This window comes from Haemaphysalis longicornis, unplaced genomic scaffold (genome assembly GCF_048455015.1).
Source record: "Haemaphysalis longicornis isolate Haplotype H1 unplaced genomic scaffold, Haemaphysalis longicornis Haplotype H1 scaffold_7, whole genome shotgun sequence".
Classification (NCBI taxonomy): domain Eukaryota; kingdom Metazoa; phylum Arthropoda; class Arachnida; order Ixodida; family Ixodidae; genus Haemaphysalis; species Haemaphysalis longicornis.
This window is the reverse complement of record NW_027526422.1, coordinates 6,692,413-6,704,695: the sequence shown is the minus strand read 5'-3', so window position 1 is coordinate 6,704,695 and position 12,283 is coordinate 6,692,413.

The following is a 12,283-nucleotide window of genomic DNA, read 5'->3' as shown; positions in this document are numbered from 1 at the left end:
TTGAAGGTTTTTATGAGGGAAATCACGTGGGACAAAAATGCGTTATGGTTATATTATGAGACAGTCATAATTTGTCCATGATTGGGCTAACATTCAAATCGGTTCCACTAGTATTTGTTGGGTATCAAATTTAAGGTCTCGATGAGGGGAATCACGTGAGACAAATAAAAAAATTCTTCGTGGTTATAATCATGCGATAGTCTTGGTGAGTCTTCGATTTGGTTAAAATTCGAGGTAATACGGCTAAAGCATGTGGGGTATAAAATTGAAGGTTTCAATTAAGGTAATCACATGGGAAATATAAATAATGCGTCCTGGTTGAAGTCATGAGAGAGTCATGGTTAGTCAGAATGGATAAAAATTGCAAATGATGCTGCTAGGGTGTGTGGGGTATCAAATTAAAGGTCTCGATGAGGGGAATCGCCTCGAATAAATAAAGGAACGAGTCGTGCTTATCATCGTGGTATATTCATGGCTAGTCATAGATAGGAATGAAATTCAAAGTGACGCAGATATAGCGTGTGGGGTATCAAAATATACGTCTCGGTGAAGGAAGGTGGATCGGATGCAACCATCGGAAATCATGGCACTGAATAATGATCAGTTAAACTAAAGAGTCTTATCCAGTGCCCAATAGATATAATTGAGCTCGTCAATTGTTGCAAAACCATCTTGAAAGCATGGTTGGTTCGACACACTGCAGCTCTCAAAGTACGTCCGTAAGCGTGCGTTCCCATGAAACAGCTTAGCAAGTAATGGGCTGGTATCTTTTGCAGTTCATCAGGCGTCAGTTACGCCTATGAATGGCTGGCTTCATCATGCATTGCACTCATATTCGACTTTGTGCCGCTAATGTTGCACCCATGGAAAAGTTGAACGTTCCGCTAGTTTTCAATGTGTATGGAGATCAGTTACTGCAGCTTAGCGGCATTACGACATGGAATGAGATACCGTACTTTGTCAAACAGCCTCCCCATTTTACTGGTACCCTGAAAAAGCATTTGGTAGCTCAAGTCTAAGCTTTTGTTGGCTCTTTTGAATGTATGTATGCATGCATTTATTGTACGATCGAAAGAAAGGAAGGTCCACCAGCAGGCGTTAATTGTCTCGCCTAGGGGCGGACACCGGAACGCCTGCTGGTGTAGGGGAGGTGGGAAGGGGAGGAAAGAGTACATAGGAATGGGGGGATAGGAGAGAAGGTTAACATGGAGCATATATAACACATGGGCAAGCTACTGTCTGTTTCCCTACAATTTGATATATATGTGCGCTAGTGCCTAAGCAACATTTTGTGCATCTGTGAACTTGTGACCGTGCCACGAGTATTCTCATGCACATGTACCACGTCATAATGCTGTACTGTTTGAATTTATATTGTACTAATTTTTTATTTCACGCGTTATGTTAGCAGTCTGTCAAAAACGACGCCTGTATTTATCTTGTTGCCGGACACGTGACTAGCCTTTGGCTATCGGTTCGCGCAGTGCTATGCGTATTTGTTTGTTACTTTTTAGTGAATAAAATGAATGAATGAATGAATTCGACGACCTCTTCGGTGCATATGACGACGATTACTAGCACCGCAACTATGCAAATAAACAACGATACTGAAACTTAACTATGTGTCCCGCAATGCTCACCTAAACAGCTCCGCCATTTAAGTCTTGCGCGTGAGTGCACGCTTCCCTAAATTTTTTCAGCTTTTACATTGTTGATTGTCGTTTTTTTGGCCTTGAGAACAAAGATGTGGATTGAGAAGCTTAAGATCCTGGACCATTCTCCAGGCGTTCCGTGGACTCCATTGAGTTAGGATACTACCCGTCTCTCCTTCTAATCTTTCCCCGGTGGAGAACGCTTTTCTGCGAAGATTTCGGGTAGGGGAAAGGGGGGGGGGGGAGGGCGTGGCCTTTGCACTTTGCACTTTCCTTCACCCGGACTTGGGTACCCACAGCAGAAGACCGAGGAACCTGCCCCAAGTGCCCCCCTCTCCTGTGGCTGAGGCAGATGCCAAGTATCTGCTGTGGACGAAGACTGCGCGGAAGAACGAAGACCGCGCGAGAGAACGCACTCATGAAGGCTTGTCTCCGATTGTATAATCCGGGTGACTACGGCCGCTGGGCGAACGACGACAGGTGCTACAAGGCTCTTCTGAAGTTTCCGCATCAAACGGTACTTCCCATCTTCCTGTAGTCCTACCCGCCACAATATGACCCCCATTCAACCCTTACTTTCCTACTCCATCTCCCTTTCGCTCCTCTACGCCTTCTTTTGCGTGCCGTACGGCTGAGTATCGAAATAAAACGAAGTCGATGATCACTGAAGCAACCCTGCTGCAGCTTCCGGTCACCGCTCACTTTGGCAGGGATCGGTTTCGTTACCATAGAAGAAGCCCCCTGGCGTAGGTGATAAGTGCGCTTTACCGCCAGTCACAAAGCATGTGGCTTATCACGCGTACACGAATATGTACGTTTTAGGGCGAAAGGCGTAAGTGCCCCATCGCTCGATAAACCGCCGTTGTTGTTGACCGATGCGGAAAGTGGCCGCCTCAGGAGTAAATAAAAATACATTTGAGTTCACCTGAAAATTGAAGTCCGGTCTCCAGAGGATGAGCCGAGTGCGTTACCTCCACTCTACCTCCGCATTTTTTTAGCTGCAACTCTGTTTACCAATTTAGAAGCGCGGTTGTAGCCAGTGTTTGCTGGGGTTTCAGCTGACAGGTGCTGGGTTCCAATTCGTGGACAGCTTGGTAGACAACTTACGAGGCAGCCTAATTAGACGTATAAACTTCTAAAGGAATAAGAATTGGAACGGTGCAGCGCTCACGAAAGCAACACCAACGCAGACGACAACCTAGTAGCAGACATGTTGAGAAACGCAAGCCGCAGGTTTCGTAAATATAACCGTTAATATTACAAACATTACGGGACTTAACAATTAAACAAAGTCATCTTTACCATTAGTAAGTTATACTAAATATTGTAATAAAAGAACAAATTAGTTTGTAAGAACGTTAATATGCAAAAAGGTGGCGTTGGCGTAACTTCATAGTTTGCATGGACAGGAAGGTAGTCTGCATCGTTGCTGACTTGGATGCTGTCTGCTCGAAGCAGTCTTCGTTGACTGCCTCGTTTTGCAGTTACCCAGATAAACAAACTATGGTGGCAGTGGTAACATCTAAGAACGCCCTCATCACCACCGCTTCAATTCGGACAACTTCCTCCCTGGACGCTGAAGAATTAGCTATTGCGCTCGCCCTTACCCAAACCATCTCCAAGATTATATTGACGGATTCGCAAGCCGCCTGCCGCAGGCTGTTGTCGGGACGGGTGGCCCCGGCCACATGCCGACTTCTGAAAGAACATCCGCCTGCCCATCGGGTGGACATTGTGTGGACTCCCACCCACTCTGCACTGACGGGCAATAATTTTGCTCATCAACAGGCTCGAGACCTCACTCACCGAGCCGCTGAGACCGGGGCTGTTTCCGCACCTCTCCTCACCTACCAAGAAATCACCCAATACTACAGAACCACGAGGCAGACATTCACCAGTCCTCACACATCTTTGAACAAAAGCCAAGAAAACACACACAGACAAATTCAAGGAGGTACTTTTGCCCACCCCATCCGTATGCATTTACTCTTTCCTACACAGTACTCTGATAAGTGTAAATTCTGCCACAAACCAGGAACTCTGACACACATTTTATTCGACTGCACAGAAAACTCGGACCTTCCGCCCTGAACCCGTCCCCGAATTCCCCTGAGCAGTGGGAGATACTGCTGTCCAGCTCTCGACCTGAGGACCAGCTCCTGCTTTTGACCAGGGCTACGGCAGCCTGGACAGCACGTGGGCTCCTGGACTGAGGAACCACTCTCGCATTATTGCGTAATAAGGTTGTCTCTCTCTCTCTCGAATTGGAACGGGACTTAACCGCGAAGGCGGCAACGAAGCCATCTAAAGGAGCATTGGAACGCACTCAGAGTAACACAGATTTACGTACGCACCCAAAACAAACAAACAAACAAAAAAGAAAACCACACCCGCACGTTTCCACGTTCCCAGCGGCGGGTGCAAAAAGTTAGCCTAGTGTGTGGGGTGTGATCGGAAAAGGTGACGGCACGTGAGTAGAATAGGTGCCCCCCTTCCCCGCAGAACTCTGCCTCTGGGGAACCTGCGGAGTCTAGTGTTCTCAGCCTGCCAGTGAAAGTGTAATTCGCACCAAAAACCGAAGAAGCAAATGCGAAGAAAGAGACGCAAATGCGATGCAGCCGTAAAGAAGTTTCTAAAACTATCGCTTGCCTGTTGCCTCCAAAGCGCTTAAAAAATTATGAGCCCCGAGAATAGTTCGATTTCCCGCACCTTTCTTTGTGTCGTGCCCTGGCATGACAGACAATCTGCTTGAATATAACTTCAGGTAGAGGGAGGAGTACCCCTCGACGAATTCTTTTTTACAATAATGCAGCATAGCTGCGAAGCGTATTCATCTTAGTTTGGAAACTGCCTATTACAAACAAGCAAAAAAATTAGTTTCGCAACCAGTAAAAAAAGGGGACAAAAGGAGACCGGTACAGTCCAAACGGACACGGCAGAGAGCAGCAGTGAACGCAACACCTGGAAGCGCGTCGTCTCCAGGGGCGAGCAGGGCAGCAGGCTCTCCGCCAGTGCAAGCAAGAAGCCCCAGCACCGCGCGGCAGGTTACAAACGATGCGACGCCTTCACTTTGTGACAGGGCGACACGGATCTGGCCGCACGCACGGCTGGCCACATCGGTGTTTGTGTCTCGCCGTTCGCGCCACCGCGCCAAGCGGCAGCGCACGCTTCGTGCACCACGGAAGGCCGAGAGAAAGACAGCGTTTCCAATTTGCAAATGCGTCCGCTTCCCCCCGTCCCTCCCTCATTCTTCCTTTTGTTTCCCGTCGTGGACAGCACTATGACATTATTTCGGCTCGGCCCGGCTCGCGATGGATTCGTGCTGCAGATCACACAGCAAAAGAAGCCAAAGCTTCCTCCGTGACCCGTGGTGCTTCGGTGGTCGCCGATGCGGCTGCTCCCGTACTTGGGGATTTGACGGTGACGCGCAAGTAACGACCGCTGTGAAAGCGATCGACAACTCCCTCCCCTTTCACTCATCTCAATGCCCCGTGGCGGTCGCTCCGTTCTTTCGTAATATAGGTGTCTTACAGAGAAAGCTAGACATGAAAAGTTGTGTTGGATTTTCATGTGCCCGTGGCGACAGTCCAAAATTCCGGCCGTTTATTTATTGAAACAATTCAGGACGCACCCATCTCCGATGAATGTCGATGTGATGCGATTGGCATCATTTTGGTTGTGTGTATGTATTTACTAAGTAAAGTTACGTTACGCATCTTTCACCTCTCCTCCCGACACTCCTACCCCACCCTTCCACTCTCTCCACACTACTCGGTTTGAAGGTCAAATGAACTCCTTATTGCTGTCCTGGGTACGAGCGCCGCCTATTTCCGTTTATAATAATGGGCAGGGTTAACTTTCTGGCAGGTCATGCGTGGACGATGATACCGATAACGTTGTGTGGGCAGACAATGCGGAGGCCTTATACAGCGAACTGTGTAAAAACGCAGTCGCCAGTTCATTGCTGCGCCACCTGCTTTTTTCCAGCATCAGCGCAGTTTCGTGCTGGGCCTTCCTGAAAGCGCACTCAGTGCAACTAGTTTTCACGGCAGTATTGCTGCAGTAGAATGTACTCACTGCCCTTTTGCCATGGTTATGTTACCTAAACATTTCTTGCACTAAAATGTCTAATCATTATTTTTAAGTAAATGTTTCAATCCGCTCCCATAAATTAAATGAAGGGCACACCACGCTACCGATTGATTCATTTCAAGAACAACTTTCTCTTGCTTCCACTTTTAGCCTTCTACACTACAGCTTAATGTACACATTAAGCCTATAACATTATTATCGCATTTTTGGGGGGGGACACAGCTAGCTACTTCTTCTTCATTTACTGCCCGTCATGCCCGCTTCTTGCTTTCATCACTTAAAATTGCTCGTTGCGTCCAGATAAAACGCACTCAGTGAGGCGTGTCATATGAAGAGCGACCGGCAACAGAGCGCCGGAGGCATGGAGTAAGAACAAGAAGTTGCCGGATGACAGTGTCAGCTGCGTCGCTAGTGCGCGACTTTCCTCCCCACCACGCATTCCACGTCGAGGTTCCAATGATCAAGGCGACCTTGAAGCAAGCCTAAATAATATTAATGATTGGTGCAGGGAGTGGGAAATGTCGCTTTATCCGTTCTTCTTCACACAACTCGTAAAAAACGCATATTCCTTTCACTTACGCGCTAAGGTCTTCTCTTTTAACACGAGTCACAAACCACAAGTATGTAGTTGTAACGTTTACCGACAATCTATCCTGGAATTCCCATATTGACAATATATGCTCTTCTGCTCTGCACAAGCTGTGCTTCTCGAGGCACAAACTCTGTAAAGCCCCCCCAGACGTACTGGGTTATCGCTCACGTATTCGCCCTAAACTTGAACATGCATGCTTGCGTGGGATCGGTTCACTGATGCTAACATTAAAAAAACTCAAAAGGGCTAAAAACAGTCGTTAGGTTCGTTTTCTTTAAATGTTTCCTATTAGATTCCTCCTCTGCCTTATGCAAGTTAACCCTATCCCCCCTTTTCAACTTCGAAGGAAAAAAATTCGCCTGGATTTTCTCGCGCAATTTGTCAACAAACAATTGGTCATTGACGTCACACCGTATCTATCCCCTTTAATGACGCGACAAACGCGTCATCACCACCCTCATTTATTAATACCCCATTTCGCTAGAACTGACATTTAAATTCTGTTTCCTTCCTCGTACAATAGCTGATTGGAATTTTCTTACAGAGCCCACATCTCGTTCGAAATGATCTTCGCTGCTAAATTTGTTTCCCTTTATTCATGTTCGCATTGTATTCCTTGCTTTGAATACTACGTAAATGCCCACCCTGCATGGACCTTCAATGGTCGGCAGTACGTAATAAATAAATAAATAAATAAATAAATAAATAAATAAATAAATAAATAAATAAATAAATAAATAAATAAATAAATAAATAAATAAATAAATAAATAAATAAATAAATAAATAAATAAATAAATAAATAAATAAATAAATAAATAAATAAATAAATAAATAAATAAATAAATAAATAAATAAATAAATAAATAAATAAATCTTAAACGCTTTCAGAACTTAGTCAGCAAACATGCAAACATATTCAGACACACTAGGGGGTCACAAAGTACCTCGGCCAAAAATTACTGCTCTATGCCGATCAGGTGACTTGGAAACCTGCACTAATGATTTTTCTTTGAGAGCTCGAGTTACGTCATTACAGCAATGTAGCGGCTATTTTCCGCTTCCTTTCTGTTGCAGCAATAAACGCATTCGATGGATACTTTAGAAAAAGCCACAAAGCATAGCAAAAACGGAAGGCGGAGAGTTTTGTGATGCGACGAGCAAATCCCGCAGTGCCGCTCCGTGCGGCTGATAACTATAGCTTCGAGAATGCTTCCAGAGGCGAAGGAAAGAGTGAAATCGTTTATCGGAAGTGTTACAGAGTCCCCTTACGGCTATTTAAGTCTTCACGCTAGAGACTGTCACCAACTTCTTGTTTAATATATTATACCTTTTTCCCACTCACACACGTATTGTTCTGGCTAAGCGTTAAATTTAGCCCCGCGGATGAATAGAAATGGGCGCTGGGGGGGGGGGGGGTGATTCAGTTAAGGTAAGGAAGACAAAATGCCTGGGGATGTTATTGAACTTAGCGGGGAGCTCATCCTCATACAACACAGTCCGGGGGAAGGGAAGGAGGGTTTGAAAAGATTGGATGAAGAGAGAGAGATGGGGAAGGGGAGAGGGGACGGTCTACGTCTCGTTCAATCTCGTCTGTGGCCCGAAGGCTACAGACGCTGCGTTAGTACGGTCACGACAAGGAAGTTGAGTAGCTGTTTGAAGACCTCCCGTCGGATAGCGTCCGGTCCCGTGGGGAACAGGAAGTTTTCCAGCGTGTGGCTTGGTGCACCAAGATGGTGGAATGCTGCTCGGGGCGTCATGCTGGCGGCAGGAGCACAGTAGGTGCTCGCGCGTCTCGGGCTCTGGGAAGTCGGCACAGGTGGGTGTCACGCGTCTCACGCGGCAGAGAAATGAGGCTCAAGTTGATTCATTCGATGGCAACACAATATATTTACAGAACGAAACCACTCAAATGAACGGAATCATAGCGACTGAACACACATATATCACACTAAACAGCAAAAACAGGCACGACCTCACACTACCAACACTCTACTCCTAAAGTCACTATAACACATTAACTGTCTCTGTCAGATTCAAACAAATCCTACCGCCGGTACCACGGGGCGATGCCGATGACGATGACGTGGCCCAGTGGGTCGGTTGGCTTACGCGTCACCCAACGTCGCCGAACGTCGCGATGGCCCGTGCTGGTGCGTCGTGGTCCGGATGACCGCGGTGCGATGCCACGGCTTCGCTGAGCAGCGTGGCTCAGCAGGAGGCCAGCAGAGCGAAGCTGCTGGTAATCGGTGGTCCCGAGCTGCCCGCTGCCAGACGGTGCGATCCGCTGGTGCGTCGTGGGGCACAGCCCGAACTTGCCACCGTTCCTCCAAAGAACCCGTTCCACTCTCCCTACTCCAACTTTGTTCTCTTCCTCTTCACCTCGCATTCTATCGTGTGCGGCTCCCATTCGCTGAACAAGCTACCTCCTCCTCCTCTTCGATTACCCTGTGTTTCTTCTCCATTGCTCACTTCAAAATCCTTCTCACCATCCCGTATGCTGATTTTTCTTTCTCTTCATCTTTTCTGACAACATCTTCTTCTGGGGCCAATCCTTCTTCGGGTATGGGCTCTTCTTACCACCTGACAGTGGGAGACGCCGGCCGGCCCTGGCAGTGCAGGCGGGCTCCCACATTGCAGCAATGAAGCCGCGAGCGAATCAGGAGCGACCGGGTGTATCTGCTAATGCGTCCAAGCAGAACCCGCGGGGCCGTGGCCACTGACGAATCGGGAATCTGGTTGCATGGCCTCCACCGCTCGAACCAGGACAGTCCTTGCAGCGCCGAATATGACACCACATCCCGGGAGGCTGGGACCCCTGCCTGGCGAGCAGCACCCCTGGCCGGGCGTGTGCAACCTCGTCGCCCATGACGCCCACGTGCGATGGGAGCCAGTTAAGTCGGAGTGCACACCCCTGGGACTCCACCGCATGGAGCTTGGCCGCCAGTAACCGCTCCACGTAGCCGCTGCGGCCGGACGGCTGGTCGGCGCATGCGGGCAGACGCATGCGGGCGGGCTGTCGGGGTGATGGCCCCCCCGGACCTGGGTCCCCTGCTCCGGGAGAAGATCCGCGGCCAGGCGGAGCCCAGGCAGCTCTGCATGGGCGGATGAGGCCGCAGAGGTAAGGCTGCACACCCGGGTGGTGCCCACCTCCAGGGCCGTGCAGGCGGCTACCGCTCTGCCCGTCGACTCCTGCACGGAGCCATCCGGGTACACCTGCAGGAGTCCGTCAGCGTCGTCCTGTAGCAGGGCGGCCACCTGTCGGCGGATCGGCTGGGGGGGAGTGGACCTCTGGCTGCGGACCCCCGGCAGTGTGGTGGCGATGCGCAGAGCCTGCCCCGTGCCTGCGGGTGGTTGCCCCAGGCGGGCGGGGGGAGGGGGGAGCGGCGCGAGGGAAACGGCACTCGCGAACGCATGTTTCATGTCACAAAACTCACGCCCTGGTGCCGGCACAGCCCTGTATATTTCAAAGGGGGGAAACTCCCGATAATTCGAATGCGTCGGTATCCAGAACGGCTAATTCGAACTATGATCCCCTGGCTTCCATCGCTCCTCAAAGAGAAAGTCCACCCAGAGTTAATACAATGTGTTGCAAAACCAAACCAAGCCAAATTTACTACAGATGCAAAATAACGAAACAGAAAAAACCACCGTGTGGAGCGCGCACTACGCTCCTGCAACAGCTTATTTCGCGTCTACAGAGGGCGCCGCGCCACCAGCGCCAATGCTCCGGTGCATGCCATTATTATTTACGAAACATTATTTACGAAATCACCTGCCACAAACGTGCAGTAGCGCCTAATTCGTAAAAAGAGTTCAGATGTGTCTTCTTTCTGTTCTTCCCGCGCAGTGTGGCGCGATTTTCATTCATTCTAGCCCCCGCCCACTAATTAAAACTCCGACTAATTCGAAACAATTTTGTGGTCCCCTTCGAGTTCGAATTAACGAGCTTTTACTGCAATACCAAAAGCGTCGCACCATTATATTGGATCTCCATGAACGGTATTATTCAAGTTTGCGTGTTCCGGTTCATATTTTTGTGTTAGTATTTCAGTTGTCCACGACTGTACGTGCACACATGTTCATGTACACAAATGCCCCTATGGAATAACCCCGTTGTGTTCTCTAAGTACCATAAATTTATCACCCAGACTGGCAGGGTCAGAGCCACTTCTAACACTAGCAACTGTATAAGCACGAGACAGGCTTCAATGCTTCTGTATTTCTCGTAACTTCGGCTCTGTTGAAAGTGGTTCTAAGGAGCCCGGTGCCGTATCGAACTTTACACGGATTTACTGATATAGCCTAGGCACATAACATAATAATTGTCGCTGCTTGAATCACCCCCGTATTCTTGATTGAAACTAAATCGGCAGAAAATTGTGTGGTATTATCGGTGTGTTCACGAGAGAACAGAAAGCATTGCAGTGCAGTTCTCCCAGTGGGGAAAATTGAACATTCCATGAAGGCAGACGTTCCCATAAAACCTTAGTCTGATATGTGGTGTCTTTTTTTTTTTTTTGCAACATCAAGTTCTTTCTACCATTTCTTCGTATCTGTAAGAAAAACGCCTGTAAGTTCACGTTGCACTTCTTGCGCGAGTGGCACCACGACTACGCACACCACCCACGACGACGGTTTGGTCACACCTTCAATCCACCGGTGCGCAATCTTAAATGCGAAAATTCCGGGCTATTTCCACTAATGTGAAACCTGGGGAGGGGCGAAGCACGCAGTGTAGAAGTGTATTCTTGGCGCCTTGGCATTTTTGCCAATGGAGATGAATCCGTCAGGGGGTAGAGGCATACAGCTTTGCTGTAAAAGTCTCGTGTCTTTGAAGCATGAAGCGTTCTAGCGCGAGGCGTAAACGAGTGTGGCGGTGTTCTTTTTTAGTACGCGTTACGTTCTACCGCGAGGCGCAAACGAGTGTCCCGGAGTTTTAGTACCGTGACTACATGAGACGATGGTTACGACGACGACGAGATGAGACGCCAACAGTCCAAACCGCTAAAGGGATTCGCCCCTAAAAAACCAGAAATAAAGTGAACCTATGCGTACTGAAATGCCAATTAGCCACACGAAGAATGGACCGTGCACGGGAAATGCAGTGATGAAGTATTCGATTGTTTATTAGAGACGTCTATTTCCACATGGTTCTCGGCTGATGTACGGTTACCAGAATTGAGACTTGAAAGTACAAAGGGAAAAAATTAGAATGTTCAGTATATGTTTAGTATTTATAATTTTAAAAAACCCTTTACTCCTCAAACTTTTAGTAGTTTACAATTGCACTACTATGCAAGTGCATGGCTGTTATTTTGATGCGAAAGCCTTAAGTGCCCAATTCTGCTAAAAAATGTGGTTGTTGTTGTTGCTGCTGTTGTCCGGTAAAGAAAATGACCTCTGCTGAAAAGAGTAAATAAAAAAACCACTGCCTTTACACTCTGCGATGATGAAAGATGACCAGCAAAGCTGGGCGCAGTGCAAGGAGAGCACAAAGCAAAAAATGTTCTTTTGTAAATCGGGATTGAGCGTACTTCCTAGCTAATTAGCGGAATGAAACCCCGAAGAACTATAGTTTTATTCTAGTAGACTAACATGGGGCTGTACGTTTCCCTCGCGCGTCGTAGTAATCTTACCTTCTATGTGACACCAACCCAAGCCGCTCGACCGCAGAGGACAGCAGTCAAGTCGCATTGGGCTGTGAGATGTACCCCCAGCAGAACGGGCATGTCAACGGTGAGCGTGTGAAGCCTGGCTGCGCGTGCCTCTTATAAAGACTATCTCGAAAGGGCGCATTTTATCTGAACTATCGCACTCTGTGTTGTGACCGGTTCCCTCCGAGGAAAAAAATACGCAGTTTTTTTTTTCCACGACACTTCTTCTTTAGGCACCATTGTTGTCCCACGGCAACCCCGGCGTCGTTCCTGTGCCGCAGTGCTACGTGC